Below are 5,639 nucleotides of genomic sequence, written 5' to 3' on the forward strand. Positions count from 1 at the left end.
TCTTACTTTCTTATACAGACATTGGTTAGATGAGATGGAAGACCTATAGTGACTCCAGCATCTCTGCATATTAATTTAAATAATTGCATCTGTAAAATATCACTTTCAAATAAGGTCATAGTCTGGACTACCAAGAGCTATGACTTCAACATATCTGGGGGAGGGGGGTTACACAGTCCAATCTGACACTTGCTAAGGCCATTTAGCTAGTAAATGGCAGTGATGGACTCAAATATGGACCTGGCCCTTTTCTATTCTCCAAACTTGATGGAGTCTGTGTGCAAATAAGTGGGTGTTTACCAAAATGAGAATTAGGCTCAGGGCTTTTTGATGACTTCTTAGGTCCTAGCAAGTTCCTAGCATCAGGAAGTCTCCCGGGTACCTTTACTTGGGAGCTGTGCTTTGCTCCACTGAGCTCAAGTTGGAGGGAGCTCATGTTTGCAAGTCTTTTGTCCCTATTCCAAAAGGCTTAGCTACTTTATTTCCATTCTATGCGGCATGAAATTGCTCTCCTATGTGCAGACTAGGACGCTTTTTATTGGAATGAATTTGTTTTTGCCTAAGAACAGTTGGGTCCCCTGGCCTTTTGGATCATCTGCTGAAAGTTAACCATTCATAGTCTGGGCATATTTTGAAATTTGGGAGCTGTTGGTCTTTTTCTTCTGAACTTATAAGAGTTCTAACTACATAAATTTTAGCTATCGTGTGGATTATAATTTCAATCTATCAGTTGTCTTTTGACATTGCTTTTTAGTCCCTCTCATGCAAACATCGCAGTCCCCCTGTGATCATGTATTTTTCCTCATTTGTTGCTATTAGAATTCGCAGATTGCTCAGGACGTTCTCTCTGCCCCCTGGGTGACACGCACACCCTTCCTCAATTTGTCCTTTCCCCCCATTCTGATTCTTTAAATAGCTTTTTTTTTTATTATGAATCAATGGAATATGCAAACGATCAAGAAGTTGATGATTCCACTAACCATATTAATTGTCTAAAGTCTGTTTATGTAGCACAAACTAATTGTAATAGTTTATACTATTAACAGGTGTATGTGATTTCTTCATTTCAATGAATGGGCTCTTAGCTCATATGCTCTACAGTACTGAACTCAGTGTTATTGTAACTGGAAGAACTGAAGTGAGATATGTTGCACAGACAAGAAAACAAACAAACAAACAAAGCCTTCTCTCTTTTTTTGTGCTCATGTTTTCTTTGGCAAAACTTGAGACTGACCATCAAGCAAACCAATATCATTATTCCTACACACATATATACACATACATGTTTAAGTCAGAGACTGATGGGTATGTACCAAAACTCACAAGCCTTCTATATGAATGGAAAGATAATACTTCACTTATCACTAGGGTCATGCATGGGTCAGAGAGGATATTCCTATGATAAAGACAAACACAGATTAGAAAGAAAAATTATATTGCAAAGACCTTTTTTAATGCTATAGGAGCATTATGAAAACAAGAACCAGTAGAGACCATATTTTATATTATTTCTGACTGAAAAGTGGTGAGTTGTCCGAAGAGAATATTGAACTAAAAAGCATATCATAATGGTAAAAAACTTGGGGCGAATCTATCAGGATCTGGCTATGAAGATCCCCTTTGGTCTTCCCATATATTTTCCTCCCTGGGAATGGAGGGACCACTGTGTAATAATTATCTTATAACCCTTTTCCAATTTTCCAAGTCTGCTAAAGAGAGGCCTTTCCAGGTTTATGGTTTTCTGAGGGGAACCAGAATTCTAGTTTCTATGACCCACCTCTACAGAGGTGAATTCTAGTTTCTGTGACTTTTCATAGGAGGAAATAGGATGAGAAACAGGAGGACAAAAGGCCAGAGAGATTGCTTTTAGGCCTCCTTCAGTTCAAAGCATTCAACAACCAACATACTGTTTGGCATGGTTTTGAGACCCCAACTCTGGTGGAGGGTGGGAAATAAACCCAATGACTATTAAAACTGGAGTGTTGATGAAGTTCTGTGAAGCTGTGAGAAATTAGGCTCCTGGATTATTTGGAGGTCCGCTCTCTACAGTACTCCATGGCTAGTTATTATACCTTATTTAAGCTTCCTAAAAGCAAAAGATGGGCAAAGTGATTGGTGGGCCTCTTTGGATTTAGAAAGTTGCATGTATAAATATATGGGAACTCTGCTGCCTACGGAATAACTCAAAAATATGCCAGTTTAATTGGCATCAAAAGAAGGAGGCCTTGTAATGAACCCATTTAGTACAGCAGACTGATATCATAGCCATCAGTGAATGAAAACAATACCAGAGATCCTGGGAAATTGAGTAGAGAAGTCAGATTAGGTCTCTAGATTTTGGTTCACAAATATGCTTTTATCATGGAGAAATACATAGTGCTGAAAAGTCTCTGAAAAGTCTGCTGGTCTTAGTAAGGCCCAAATACCTGTTGACAAGACACGAAATGACAGTGCAACTCAGGGAGCCCATCAAGATATGGGAACTGTCAGCTCTGCCAGGTTATGATAGTAGGCAGGTATAGCAACACTAAATATATGATGGAAATTGTCTATGATAGATTAAACTTAGGCTTGTCAAGAAATCACAGGTAAATTACACAAGCAGCTAACCCTTGTTACCTGCTTCTGTTGTACCAGACCCTCTCCTGCTAATAGGGACAGCACCCCAGTCCGAGAGCAGCGGTAGAGCACGAATCCTGGTTCTTGGGTTGGCTAGCTCTGTCAGCGTGCTTGCCATAGTTTGCTGCCTTGCTCTGCCTATCTCAGTAGGCCCCATGACCACAGAGTGTCTGAGCAGTTCAACTTTGACAGATGGACTATTTCCTTTGTGTGGAAGTCGATGAGGCCTGAGAAAAGGACTGTTGAGTGGTGAATGGTTTAACTGAAAGGACAGTATCTAAAGAGAAAAAACTGGGAGACGTGAAGCTAAGACTTTTACAGAAGAGTTATGTGTATAGACAAAATGAATGGACCAGACAATATTCATCTTTCTAGCCCTGTGGCCATCATTCCCAGGAAACTTCTTTGACAATTTCCTTGAATTTCAAAACACGCAACCTTGGCCTTGTTGAACTAACTGTGTTGTTACTAGGAGATATGTACGGGGGTATTTCTGCTAGGTACCATCTTAAATATTCTTCAAAGCTTGGTACTGGCTGCTGCCTGGTTATGCTGGCTCCTCACACTAGTAGAACAAAAGGCTGAAATCAAAGTATTTAGTAGAGTCACAGAGGTAATTTGCTGCTTATCATGAGAGGTGAGGATTCTGATTAAGATTAAAAACAGAAGTTAAGTTTGAAAACGAGATCTACTGGGGTGTTTCTTGGGCTCATCAATGCCATTGGTAACTGGAGGAAAAGTCAGGCATCACATAATAAAGATATTGTAAATAGGGGCTTCATGCCTTGAGGATCAAGCTGTGAGGTACCACTTGGTGCAGCAACTTATGCCAGCAAAGTCCCAGCCACCCCGCAGAGGACAATTGTGGTCAAATCTGGTACAGGCAGAGCCTTCTGTCATCTGCCCTGCTGCCTGAGTGTTTATTCTGGCTACAGGAGCTTGTCAGACTCAAGATCTGGTTTAAGATCTGGTTTCTCTATCATCTCCTACTCCTAAGAGTAGCCATTATGCAATAATGAATGGAAATAAGTGAAGCTTTCTCTATGAAGTCCCTCAGAAGGTCCACACTTCTGGCCCGCAAGATACGCAAAGCTGGTGGGCATTCCCCTTAAGGTTCAGAGGTTCCACACAGCCGCGTGTCACTACATTGGCGGGACTGGTGCTCATGCGGCATCTAAAGGACACATTGGTGAAGGCTGCAAGGCAGAGATTTACCGATGCCGCAGCACCTTCAAGCTCCTGGAGGTGAATGAGAAGCATCATATCCTGAAGCCTGGTCTCAGGGTGCAGGGTTGTGGGGCGGCTCTGGGAGCCTAGAGTCAGGAGGCAGTGCAGAGAGTCAACTCCACGGGCGCAGATCCCAGCTCTCCTGTGGGCTTCGTGCTTAGGGTCCATCTTCTTCACGTATTCCATTTGGAAGGAGCAACTTTTCTATGCCCCGCTGACGTGACTGACCCCAGAACTTGCCAGAGAATTTTAGAACTGCTTGCCGGAAGGAGAGCAGACGTGATTCTGGGTGAGATGGCACCCAATGCCACTGGCATCCGGGACCTTGACCACGACTGGCTTACCAGCTTGTGCCTCACCTTTGTGGACATGGCTGCAGACACCATGCAGCCCCGGAGACGCTGCTGAGTAAAACCTGGGCGGGAAGCAGAAGCCACTTGCTACAAAAGAGACACACCCAGGAATTCCAGAACACAAAAGGGTCGTGAAGCCCAAGGCCCGCAGGAAGGAATCTTCAGAGGTGTTCCTCTTAGCCACACAGTACCCTGGCTGGAAAGGCTGCCGGAAGCAGGGAGCCCGCCCTGCCCTTTCAAGAGCACTTTCCTGAGCGGGGCTGGGATCTGAGCTGCACCATGGCTGTGAACAGCACCTTGAGGTCTTTAAAGAGATGAAAAAATATATTCATGGGTCATGGAAAATGATAAAAATGGGGCCCGTATGATGGCTCAGTGCGCACAGGTGCTCGCTGCTCAGCCTGATGACCTCACGTGTGCGAGCACACATACATGCACACAGCGTGAACAAACGTATCGGTGTGGTTAGTTTTTGTCAGTTTATCACCAACTTAGCTTTATCTGGGAAGAAAGGCTCCAACTGAGGAATCGCTTCTATCAGATTGGCCTGTAGGCAAGTGTGTGAGACATTTTCTTGATTAGGGATTGATGTGGGAGGGCCAGCCCGGTAGGAGCGATGCCACCCCTGGGCAGGTGGTGCTGAGTTGTATAAGAAATCGGGCTGAGCAAGACATGAGGAGCAAGCCAGGAAGCAGCACCCACTGTGGTCTCTGCTTCAGTTACTGCCTCCAGGTTCCCACCTTTACCTTTTTCAATGGTAGACCCATGTCTTGATGAGTAGGCAAAAAAAAAAAAAAAAAAAAAAAAAAAAAAGAGAGAAAAGAAAAGAAAAAAAACCCTTTCCTCCCAAGGTTGCTTTTAAGCGCTGGAAACAAAATACAAAACCAATCTTCTCTATTATGAAAACAAGCAAACAAACCAATAGACAACAACAACAAAAACCCAGACTTCCATAATTTCTATTATTATCCTCTACTCCCTGACTGTGCTCCAGCACAAATAGTAAATAGTTCCTCACCTCTGTGTGCTTTTGTGGGAATTCCAGCTTGGATATGCAGTAGACAATAAACACTAGGGTTTGTTTGTTTTTGAGACAGGGTTTTTCTGTGTAGCCTCAGCTGTCTTGGACTCGTTTTGTAGACCAGGCTGGCCTCGAATGCGCAGTGATCCAGTTGAGTCTGCCTCCCTGAGTGCTGGGATTAAAGGCATGCATCACCACAGTTTTTCTTTTGTTTGTCACTTTTTTGTTTTTTTCTGAATTTGAAATACGGGTTGATTACATTTCAAATGCCACCAAATTCCAAACAACAGTGAATACTGGAGGCCCTGAAAGAACAAAAGAATGCAAGTGTTTTGAAGCAAATTAGATGAGATTTAATATAGATAAATATAAGATAACACATCTGGGAAAGCCATAATCAGTATTAATTTAAAGAGGAG

General features: G+C 43.0%; 1 pseudogene; it reads left to right on the plus strand.

Moving 5' to 3' along the window:
* The first annotated feature begins 2,444 nt into the window (after positions 1-2,444).
* LOC110559466 (rRNA methyltransferase 2, mitochondrial-like) lies at positions 2,445-4,453 on the plus strand (annotated as a pseudogene).
* The last annotated feature ends 1,186 nt before the right edge of the window (positions 4,454-5,639 follow it).

This window comes from Meriones unguiculatus, chromosome 8 (assembly GCF_030254825.1).
Source record: "Meriones unguiculatus strain TT.TT164.6M chromosome 8, Bangor_MerUng_6.1, whole genome shotgun sequence".
NCBI classification, from domain to species: domain Eukaryota; kingdom Metazoa; phylum Chordata; class Mammalia; order Rodentia; family Muridae; genus Meriones; species Meriones unguiculatus.